Raw genomic sequence first — 12565 nt, forward strand, 5'->3', positions numbered from 1 at the left:
TTGTTGACAGTCAGCTCCAACCTGATTTCTCGTTCAAGTCTTGCACCCTCAAGGCAAAGGGACTCAATGTCACAACATTGATCACCTCCGAACGTGATAATGTCTAGAGTGTGAATACTGTTACAAAATATATGGAATTTGAGGCAGTGTCCGCAAGTATACAGGTCAGATTGTAATATAGTTTGTTTACAACGAAACACTTCGTAAGTATCCCGAGGATCATACCCAAAGGGAGGCTAGTACTAAAGTAATTCTAACTTAAACATCAATAGATCTAATTAGTACTTTAAATATACTATATTACGAATAAACATAAATAAAGGATTCTTAAGGTTTTTATAATAATAAAAATAAAATAACATAAAACGATAAAAATTCAAGAGGTTAAAGAGTAGAGTAAAACACATCTTGATTATGGGTGTTAGATCGCTTCGGTAATCCCCATCAACTATCTTTTCGGGTTCCTCGTCAATAAACTAGTCGTTACCCTAGCAGGATATTCCGATCTTCCACTAACATAACGAATCCATAAGGACTATTTATCTTCTAACCTCATAGTCTAGACTAGTTTGGGGTGAATGTGTTCATGGATGGACCATACCAATTTTGAGTTAATTCCCACCTTAATAACTTCTCGGGTTGTCAGGCCTAGGGTTTGTTTCTCGTTTGTTTCACGTTCTTCCTTTCCTAAATAGCTGATCCACTTAGTAACCCTATAAAATAGTTAATAGATCATACCTCCACTCGCTAATTCCCCATAGAGGGATTAGTTGTTCATGGCTTCCATAGACAATATAAGATAAATATAAAGAGCAAACATGCTAAATAAATTGGAAGTATAGAGTTTACAAAAGGGCCTGATTGTATTAAGAATTCATTGCAAATTCACAAAGTTTGATGATCTCCCCAAATTAGATATCTTGAAAACAAAGAACAACTTAAAATAAATTCTGAAACCCTAAAAAAGACATAAAGAAAACTAAACTAAAAACTAAATTCCACAAAGGGAACTAATAATATCAAAAGCTGTCCATAACAAGCGTTAAATGAGCCTATTTATAGATTTAGGGTTGCCGTCGTCCTCAACCCCAGGTCAGCTGACGTTCTCGTGTTAAACATTTGATTGTGCAGACCAAAATGCCCACGGCTCATAAGTGATTCCTGTATAGGACCAATGTCACGACACTCTAGTGCCTGTGTCGTGACATCGAGGGCAGTATGCTCATATTCAGGGTATGTTGCGACATTCTCAGACCATGTCGCAACACCAAAGGCAGTCTTGGAATTCTTCTATTCTGCTCCCTATGTTACGACATAAAACTCTCTGTGTTGCAACACAGCGACTAGTATCGAGTTAGCACGCCTTCTAATGGTCTCAAATTATACTTTTTATTGGATGTAAATGAAATTATGAAAACTTGACTAAAACATAACAAAAGTGCTTGTATTCAAGCTCCTCAAATGTGAAAACTAGTTTAATTTGCTACACCGAATTACGACAGATCAAACTCCCCCACACTTAAGTCATTGCTCATCTTCAAGCAATGTAAACATATAATTAAAATAAAAAAAAAGAAGGTATGAAAACAAAAACAAAAATTAGTTGTAAATAAAAGTAAACAGAATGACAAAACGTAAATAAAAAATAAAAAAATGGACTTGTTTTCTTTCTTTAAACAAGTTAGTATTAGTGAAGATGGATGTAAATAAGAACCTCACACCTAAACTCCCCCACACTTAACTTTTTGCTTGTCCTCAAGCAAACCAAGTCTAGACACATAGCATGCAATAAAAAGACGTCCCTTGGATTTTATTACTACTAAGAACATGATTGTCAAATATTAAAGGTATAACAATTTTTCTCACACAAGTAACCTAATCTTGATAGTTCGATGCCTTGAAAATTTTTAAAGCAAATCAGGATTAGTTTACAAAGTTACATTACTAACAAATTAGAAGTAATTCCCATGACGAAATATTTAACAATATCATCATTAACATAAATCAAACAAATATATAGTAGATACAATAATGTGAATCAAAAAAAAATTCATGGAGTATAATTGTTAGCAATCCGGAATATTATGCATAGAGAACACTTAAGTCACATTGGTCTCCTAGGCTTTTAACGTTTTGAGGGTTTGAATGGTATGAGTTCAAAGAAAAATATGGCTCAAAATAGTTCAAACATTAAAAATAGTTAGACATATGACATTGTTCCCTCTTTTCCCCCTTAATGTCCAATCCAAGCTCACCGTCTTTTGTCTCTCTCACTCACTTACCTTATCTCTCCTTGTAGGAATGTACAATATAATACTAGCGAATATGGTCGGCTTAATGAGTTTTGATGTACTAATGACTGAGTTTTCTCACTTTTGTGACTTTTTGTTTTGTCACCTTGACTTTTTACTCATTTCTCAGTCACAATGCTTTTGTTCGATACTTTTTCCACTCATTTTTTAGTTTTGACTTTTTCTAGATTTTTTTCTTTTTCGCACATTTTTGCTCGACCTATAATCACTGTATCACATTGTTTTTTCCTTTTTCACTCTTTTTTTTAAACCGCCGTAATGTATCTACCTAAACCCTCAATATCTATAGCCTGACGTGTAACACCCTTAACTCGTAACCGTCACCGAAAATAGGGTTACAAGGTATTACCGAACCAAATTCAAATTCGAATAATCATATATATACACATGTTCAACCTATTAAACCAACCAAGTCTTAAATCAATAAGGTAATATCAACCTATTACAAGTCATTTCATATCATGCATCGAACAAATTCGTAAACACATAACTCATAATTAAAAATTATGCAGAATATTTCAAACACCACTTTTGATCATACTTCATTTTGTTTACTCGACTAACAAATCAATTACACAAAAACAATGGCACAAATGTGTATATAAAACTCATATTTAAAATTTTACCTATTTTACATGTAATCATTATATTTTAACATATGTACCTATATCAACCCTTATAAATACAAACAAATAAAAACATTGGGCTGAATATGCCATAAGCATTTGTATAATTTCATACTATATTCACTTATTATTATTCATACACTCAAAACTACTTATCAAATTGCATACAAATATTTATTCATCAAATAAATAAAATAAATATTCATATGGCCAATTTCCCAAGCTTTATTCGAATACAATTAAGCTTAAATACTTATGCTTTAACCAATGTCAAATTCATCAATACTCAAACAATTCCATGCATAACATACCAAGACCGATCCTATATATATATATTTATTTATTTATTTACTGTGTATTATTTATCCCTCAATGTTTCAAAGGTCATTTACAAGACCAATTCCATAAACAATGCTCATTATGCAATTTACCAATTTCAACTACTCTATATTCATAGTAAATCAATATACAACTTTCACATAGTAAATGATAATTCAAATTCAATCTCAATTACCGAGAATTAAAATATTTCCATCCATGATTTCAAACATAGCTTATACTTATACCGTATCATATCAATCAACTTTACCTGTCTATCACAATCAATATTCATAATTATCAAAATTCAAAATCCTCCAAAGCATAACATCACTTATATTAGTCTCAACCATTTAAGAAACATAGCCAAATCATCAACCATAATATTTAATCAAAGCATGAAACCATTCATGTCAAAATAAACAAGCCATTTTCGCATGGCTTATTATATATATACACTTCATTCAAAATATATTCAAAAGGGGTAGTATAGCCTATACAGGCCATAGATTTTAAATTTAACTTTTATAGGTACCGATGGATGAACGATAGTGTGATTGACTACGCTGACGATCCCCGAGCCCATAACTAGCTTCCAAAATCTATAAAACTGAAGGAAACATATATACATAATAAGCTATCACAGCTTAGTAAGTCATAAGTAATTAAACAATTCAATGACGTTAAAAATTCAATAACTAGCCGAATAATGCAATCATATTCATATATACACATTCGAGCTTGCAAATCTTATATATATCAAATATATAACTATGAACCAATTTCAGCTTGGCCGAATATACATTAAGTAATAACATAGTTATTTTTTTCGTATTCAAATCATATACCACTCTTTACCGAATGTACTCATTCATATATAAATGCATATAAAACATAGTTATGACTTCACACATATACTTACCCTTTGGCCGAATATACATATATATAGGCTTTTTACACATCCACATACTTTTGTATCCCAATTGTCATAACCAACTAAATTTGATAGCATATATTAATTAAATATTACATATTTATACCAGCATATACATATGTGTCACATTTATCATTCATCGGATCAGTGCAATTTGTACTAAATAATTTATCGAAACATTAATAAAGTTGCACCATTAGTGCTCTTCTCTCACTTAACCAAATTGATCTCGGTTTCGCACATTTAGTGCCCGTTATTTAACATAATTATTTAATTTCGCACACTTAGTGCTCGTTATTCAACCTCATCATTTAATTCGCACACTTAGTGCTAATCATATAGCCGTAGCTATTTAATACTCGCACACTCAGTGCTAAATATCAACAAATCACCTTCACATCTATCCCTGCTTCTCAAACATATACACATTTGGCTACCACATATATATATTGCATATTTCATTTCAACATATATAATTAATATTTATCTAAAATTTACAACGTCTATTTGCTTATAAACTTACCTCGGACAACGATAATCGAAACGGAACGATTAGTCAACGACTTTAGTCTTCCCCCGATCCAAGTCCGATTTCTTTAATTCTTGATCTAAACACATTCAAATTTAACTCATTCAAACATAATTCCATTCAATTTTTTCCAACAACACATAAATGGGAAATTTACCATTTTACCCCTGATATTTAACATTTTTATAATTCAGTCCAAATTGTACAAAACACAAAACATTCCAAATTGACCACACTATATTTTGGCCGAATATTCCCTAGACTCATAAAGGTCCTTGCATGTCATTTGTTTCACCTTTTAGCCCCTCAATTAAATATTTTCTTACAAATTAACCCAAAATAATCAAATTCATCAAAAATTCAAGAACAAACATTATAATCTATCACATATCTTTCATATTTCATCATCAACTATTACCAAGCTCAAGTATTCATAAATGGCATGTCTCAAAATTACCATTAAATTCTAAAATTAAAGCATGGGCTAGATATAACACGAAGCAACGATCACAAAAACGTAAAAATCATCAAAAACCGAAACCAAACATACATTAAATCAAGCTTCAAAGATGGTCGAATAGCTTGGTTGTTTTCTTTTCTTTTCTTTTCTTAGTTTCGGTTAGATGATAATGAAATAAAATATGATAGTGGCTTTTATTTGTTTAATTATAATATTATAATATATATTATAAATTTTATAAATAATATAAAAACTATATATTATACACATAATGCCGTCCATTATCTTTTTAATGGTCAAATTGAAAAATAAAACCTCCATATTAAAAGAATAACCACTATTCAGCCCTTTTAGAAATAACCATTAAATTTTTATTTTACGCGATTTAATCCTTTTATTTAATCGGACACTTAAACGACGAAATTAAAGCACGAAATTTTCACACTAGTAAATTCACACATAATAAACACAGAAAATAATATTAAAATATTTTTTTAACTCGGACTTGTGGTCCCGAAACTACTATGTCTGATTAGAGTTGAAATCGGGCTGTTACATGACGTCTATTTTGTAATGTATTAAAGGACCAATGGCAGGGAACAATTCAAGTTTTCAATTTATGCATGGTCTTTGGGCTTCAATTTTTGTAGGTTCATCAAAAAGGAGTTATCAGGCTTCAAATAAGGAGACTAGGGATTCATAGCATTAGCGTATTGTCATTTGAGAACTAATTATTCAAAAAATGCCTTAGGTCATCCCTAAGCATCACCATACACAATTTTCTTCGTGCTTCAAATTAAATCGAATGAATAATAATCAATTCAAGCATTCATGTCTCTACGACTACCTATAAAATTTATATCTCATATGGCATCATCAAACATTCTTACTTAGGTACTTCTAATCTATTATGCAATTTAACTCGGTAACCTAATCAATTTTCCTTAAAAATAATCAAATTATCTCATATCAATAAAAAAATTCATGTTTGACAAAAATCATTACATGCTTCATTATTTTCAACTACTATTCGCAGTATTAATATAATCCAAATGCCATGCAACAAAAACAATAATAATATTTTCTTGCTAAATAAATAATCAATTAAATCAGAGTAAACACACAAATGAAAACACAAAAAAAATTATTTCTATGTAGTTCCCCCAACACTTTAGAACATACATTGCCCTTAATGTAAAATAATTAAAGTGCAAACAAGAAAACTTCAATGAGTAGGTCGAATCCTTGTTGTTAAGATAATCACTAAGTTTGTGTGCTTCAAACGGACGGAGAGTACTTAAAAAAATTCTATGAAAATAAATATGAAATATAATATAAAGAAAATAAAAATAAAAAGATGAAGTGTCGATAATGGATGACAGAACGTCTACAAATATTCGGATGAACTTGGGCCTTCAATGTTGCAAGGTGCATTATGTCTAGGATGATGATACATTAGGGTGCGATGTCACGACATCGAGCCCAGTTTCTTATTTCTTCGATTTTTTATTTTTTTCTAGTTCTATCACTCCATGATATTTACACCTACTAGGAAAAAACTAAATACAACTAAAATTAATAATAAAATAAACAAACAAATAAATAAATAAATAAAACTAAAACAATTTAAAGTAGGAAATAAAAGTTATTTAAAAATGGGACAATCCGTGTCGCCACCATAGAAGAACTTCCAGCTGGTTCTCGAAACTTTGATCCGACGTTTGTTCCTCTGCCGATGTATATGACCAGCCCTTTCGACTGATTCCAACGATGAGGCATTATTTTTTATCAACGCGACATCTACATTACAAGCCATTTGGTACCAAATCTGAGCCAACCCCAAATCGTTTTTTAGGGTATTACTTCCTCGAGCTTCCTTCCCTCCATGTTGTGTGAAGTTTTGATCCCTTGAGCTTTATTGCATTTACCAAATAAAAATGGATCAAACTCATTGACTTCTTCGGCTGGTTTAAGCTCCATGTTAGTGGTTTGTTCGTCTTCCACTTCTACCTTTACGGTTAGTTCTGCTGCTATGTCAATTGGATCAGAGATCGTTTCAACTATGTTCAACTCATCCCCATGATCTTCAATTACAAGCTTCGGTTAAATCTCACCGTAATTCTCATCATGGTCATCGATAATACAAGGGTTCTCTTAATCCAAGTTTTGAGTGTCAGACATGTCATATTCCTTGGAAGGCAGCGCTTCGGATATTTCTTGCATCATTTTAATCATTTGCGCGATCATATCTAACATGTGTGATAATACCTCAGAGTTGTCCATCCTGGTGGTTTCACATGAAAGCATCTCATACAAATCACAGTGACGCTTGTTTGAATGTTTGGGCATATCATGATCTTCTTAAAATGCCTCATATAAATTATCAGTGAACTCATATGGATGTTCGACTATATTAATATCTTATTTATTACTCGATATGTTGAGACTTCGTTTCCACGTTGGTTCATCTCCATCATGAACAATATTTTATTTTCCATGATCTCCCATTCTTCATATACTCTCTCATCGTATATTTCGTCATCAAAGTTCATGTTATCATTGAACCACATGTAATTAGTTTCATCCATGTTTGAAAGGTTTTCTCATATTAGTCCATATGGTTCAGTGACTGACTGAACAAGTTTTACTCTCCTTTGAGGCATATGCTAAAATTAACAAAGAAAAAGAAAGAAGTTAGTAAAGTAAATTAATAATATTAAAAATACAAATTATAACTATAATTAAAAAAATTCCTAATTATTCATTAAAACGTAAAAATTAAAATCAATTTAATAGCGTTTCCTCCCTAGCAACGACATCAACAACTTGACCGCCTCCGAACATACTAACGTCCAGAGTGTGAATACTATTACAAAATATATAGAATCTGAGGCAGTGTCTGCAAGTATAAATGTCAGATTGTAATATAGTTTTTTTACAACGAAACACTTCGTAAGTATCCCAAGGATCATACCCAAGGGAGGCTAGTACTAGAGTAATTCTAACCTAAACGTCAATAGATCTAATTCGTACTTTAAATAAACTATATTACAAATAAACATAAATAAAGGATTTTTAAGGTTTTTATAATAATAAAAATAAAATAACATAAAACGATAAAAATTCAAGAGACTAAAGAGTAGAGTAAAGCACATCTTGATTATGGGTGTTAGATCGCTTCGGTAATCCCCATAAACTATCTTTTCGGGTTCCTCGTCAATAAACTAGTCATTACCCTAGCAGGATATTCTAATCTTCCACTAACATAACAAATCCACAATGACTATTTATCTTCTAACCTTACAGTCCAGACCAGTTTGGGGTGAATGTGTTCATGGATGGACCATACCAATTTTGAGTTAATTCCCACCTTAATAACTTCCCGGGTTGTCAGGCCTAGGGTTTGTTTCAAGTTTGTTTCACGTTCTTCCTTTCCTAAATAGCTGATCCACTTAGTAACCCTACAAAATAGTTAATAGATCATACCTCCACTTGCTAATCCCCCATAGAGGGATTAGTTCTTCATGGCTTCCATAGGCAATATAAGATAAATATAAAGAGCAAACATGCTAAATAAATTGGCAGTATAGAGTTTACGAAAGAGCCTGATTGTATTAAGAATTGATTACGAAATCACAAAGTTTGACGATCTCCCCAAATTAGATATCTTGAAAATAAAAAATAACTGAAAATAAATTATAAAACCCTAAGAAAGACATAAATAAAACTAAACTAAAAACTAAATTTTTCAAAGGAAACTAATAGTATCAAAAGCCATCCATAACAACTGCTAAATAAGCCTATTTATAGATTTAGGGTTGTCATCATCCTCAACCGTAAGTCAGCTAACATTCTTGTGTTAAACATTTGATTGTGTAGACCAAAACGCCCTTGGCTCATAAGTGTTTCCTGTACAGGACCAATATCGTGACGCCAAAGGCAATCTTGGAATTTTTCTATTCTGCTCCTTATGTTGTGACATCAAACTCTCCGTGTTGCAACACAACGACCAATATCAAAGTATATTAGCTCACCTATAGGCCACATTAAAAGACTTAAATTACACTTTTTATTGAATGTAAATGAAATTATGAAAACTTGACTGAAACATAACAAAACTGCTTGTATTCAAGCTCCTCAAATGTAAAAACTAGTTTAATCTGCTACACCGAATTACGACAGATCAAACATCTATAACATCATTGTTGCTACACCCACGTTGAATGTTGTCTCCCTACACTAACTCAAACGCACTATTAGGTTCCCCATGGCACTATTTCGCCAGTTTAGGCATCAAGATGAGTAAAACTAAACCAAAACAATTATTAATGGTAAAATGAAAAACTCAACAAAAATATGGAAAAGAAACTTAAATCACTTGAAAATAAGCTCCTCAAGTATTTTGGAGAGCCTAATTTGACAAATCAAATTACGGAAGATCAACGCTTATTCTAAACTCGACCGTAAATTCTCTTCCAATCCATTATAGAATGTCTGCAATTAATGTCAATTTTTTAAACCATGATATGGAAACTTACAAGCATTAACTTGAAGCACTCCCATGCTTCATACGATGACTCTTCTAGTTGCTGAAAATTGGTAATCTCTATCTGTAACTTCATGGTCCTACTCAGAGGGAAGTCCTTGGGAGATACTCTGTTATATTTAAATGTATAACAAAGAGAGAAAATGTAACAGCCCGTTTTTCAATGGTGTCAAAAATAATGGTGTTGGAAATAGTGGTTTCAGGGTCACAAATTCGACAAGTGGATTTGTAAACATTAGTATCTAATAATTATGAGCCAAATATAGTATTATAATACTTTTTTATTTGATAATTTATATTATTTGAACGAATAAGTAAGTTCAAGTGGTAAATCCTAAAGTCAAGTGATTTTAGAAAAGGAGGTATTGAGACCTTGTTTCTATAAACCAAGCTCATAAATATTTTATTAAATATTTACGGAGTGTTATTAAGATCATATTACAGTTTGGTTAAGAAATTTTATCATTTAAATAGTTAATTAATTAAAAAAGACTAGATCGTAAAGGTTGCAAAAGTGAGTTTTATTATTTAAAAAGGTGTTAATTGGTAAATTATTAAAGTTACAAGAGTTTATGTGGCAATTAAGCCATAATTATTTGGTAAGTGCGGTTGGGTTTTGATTTTTAAATTTCAAATATGTTTATTTAATTAAAGTAAAAACGTAAAAAGTTGTATATTATAGATTTCTCTTAATTAAATAAATTAGATAATTAAATTTGGGGGTTTTATGTTGCAATTAGACCATAATATGAATTATGGCCTAGGTGTAGGAATTGAAAAGAAAAGAAAAACTTATAATTTAATATATGTTTATTAATTAAACAAAAGTTAAAGTAATAAAAGAAAACAACCAAAAGCATCCATCATCTTCTTTCTTTTATTTCCTTAGTCGAACACCATTGAAGGAAGGAGAGAGCTTTGGGTTTTCTATTTTTCTTTGCATGTAAGTATTTTTTGACTTGTTTTTCATGAATTTGTGTATTTGTGAGGGTTGTTTTGATATCTAGCTAAATTGAGGATTAATTTGTGAAACCATCAAACATTTAGAAATTTACCATTGATGATTTTGAATGCCTTTGATCCTAATTGGTTTTTTTGGAAGCTTGATTGTTAGATATGCTTATTTTATTAAGTGATTTTTAATGATTTTAATATTTAAGGATTAATTTGTTAAAATACTAAAACTTCATATAAATATTGGGAATTGATAATGGATATGGGCTGATTATAAATCATATGAAATTGGGCTAGCTATTATTTTGATTAAATGTGGATAATTCATGAATTTCAGGATTTAGGACGAAATTGCAAAAAGGCTAAAATATCAGGGGCAATTTAGTAAATTCATAAAGATAAGGGTTATAGGCTTGAATTAATTATTTTAAATGCTGGAATGAGATTAATTGACTAAAAATATTTATCTAGATCAAGAAACAACTTGAACAGACACAAATCGCGGAAAAGCCAAAGTAGCGAAATAGTAGTCGGTTCATGTTAAAAGTCATTTTTGAGTTTAGGTAAGTTTGTAGTCCTTAAACTCGAACTTTATTTATTTAATTAGTTTGATTATTAGTTAATTTGATAGTCAATTATATGTATTCAAATGATTAATATTTTAAATGTACTGTAATGTTATGGAAATATATTTATGAAAATGGTTATGGAATGAATTATAGAAATATAATATAGAAGATTAATGCAAAGGATTTAAATTATGAATTGAAGGATTGTGGAATGATGTAATTACGTATGTATTTTTCGGTTTATCCGACTAGCGCTAGGCGCAAATCATTGTTGATTTATCCGACTAGTGTTGGGCACATTTGATATCGTCGGTTTATCTAACTAGCGCTGGGCGTAACTCATTGTCGGTTTATCCGACTAGTGTTGGGTACACATTTGATATCATCGATTTATCTGACTAACGCTGGGAGCAAAACATTGTCGGTTTATCTGACTAATGTTGGGCACACATTTGATATCGTCAGTTTATCCGACTAGCGTTGGGCGCAAAACATTGTCGGTTTATTCAACTGGTGCAGGGCACATCTATCGTCGGTTTATCCAACTAGTGTTGGGCGCAAAACTTTGTTACGGTTTATTTGTCGGGCACTAGGTGCCAATAACAGATTGATCCATGTTGATTAAGTATAAGCAATCCATTGAAGAAGGTTGAAAAGGATATAAATGAAAAGGTTGAAAAGGATATCAACGAAAAGGTCAGTATCTCATCCTTCAATCGTTCGCTAATCAAGTAACATGTTTCAGGTGAGATATGTATCAAAAGTAGGAATATGAGATGAATGTTTGACTAGTATAGTTTGGTGATGAATATATGTAATACCCCGAAAATTACTACAGTAAGAAAGTAGGTATCCTTGATAGTAAAATAAGGAAATAAAGTGACAAAAATGGAAATTTTGAGTTATGGCAACTTTGGGAATTATATTATGACATATTAATTCAAGAAAGGATTAAATCGCAAAAGTGAGAAAATTTTTGTTGCCCAAGAGTAAATACTCAAAATTTGAGGGATTAAAGTGTAAATACGAAAAATTTGAAGGACCAATAGTGAAAATATTTTAAGGGTGGAATAATCTAGAAACTAAGGAAAATGGATGAATTAGGACCAAATTGAAAAGGTGAAGAATTTTGAGGGACTAAATCATAATTTTACCAAATTAAGTGATGACTCAAGGATGAAATTTTTAAAGATTATGAAGGGCAAAATTGTCAATTAGAAGAGAGAGAAATCTAGAAGATAATGATGATGTTGGAGATATTTTCTATTAATTAAATAAATAAATATTAGTTTATTAATATTTTATTTTTATTTTTAA

The 12565-nt window shown here is 31.0% G+C and overlaps 1 non-coding gene across 1 annotated transcript; it reads left to right on the forward strand.

Moving 5' to 3' along the window:
- The first annotated feature begins 9695 nt into the window (after window positions 1-9695).
- LOC121215806 (small nucleolar RNA R71) lies at window positions 9696-9797 on the forward strand. The gene has a single exon (XR_005911779.1). It is a non-coding gene; the product is annotated as a small nucleolar RNA R71 (small nucleolar RNA).
- Window positions 9798-12565: the final 2768 nt, after the last annotated feature.

Source organism: Gossypium hirsutum, chromosome D03 (genome assembly GCF_007990345.1).
Source record: "Gossypium hirsutum isolate 1008001.06 chromosome D03, Gossypium_hirsutum_v2.1, whole genome shotgun sequence".
In the NCBI taxonomy this organism is placed as follows: Eukaryota; Viridiplantae; Streptophyta; class Magnoliopsida; order Malvales; family Malvaceae; genus Gossypium; species Gossypium hirsutum.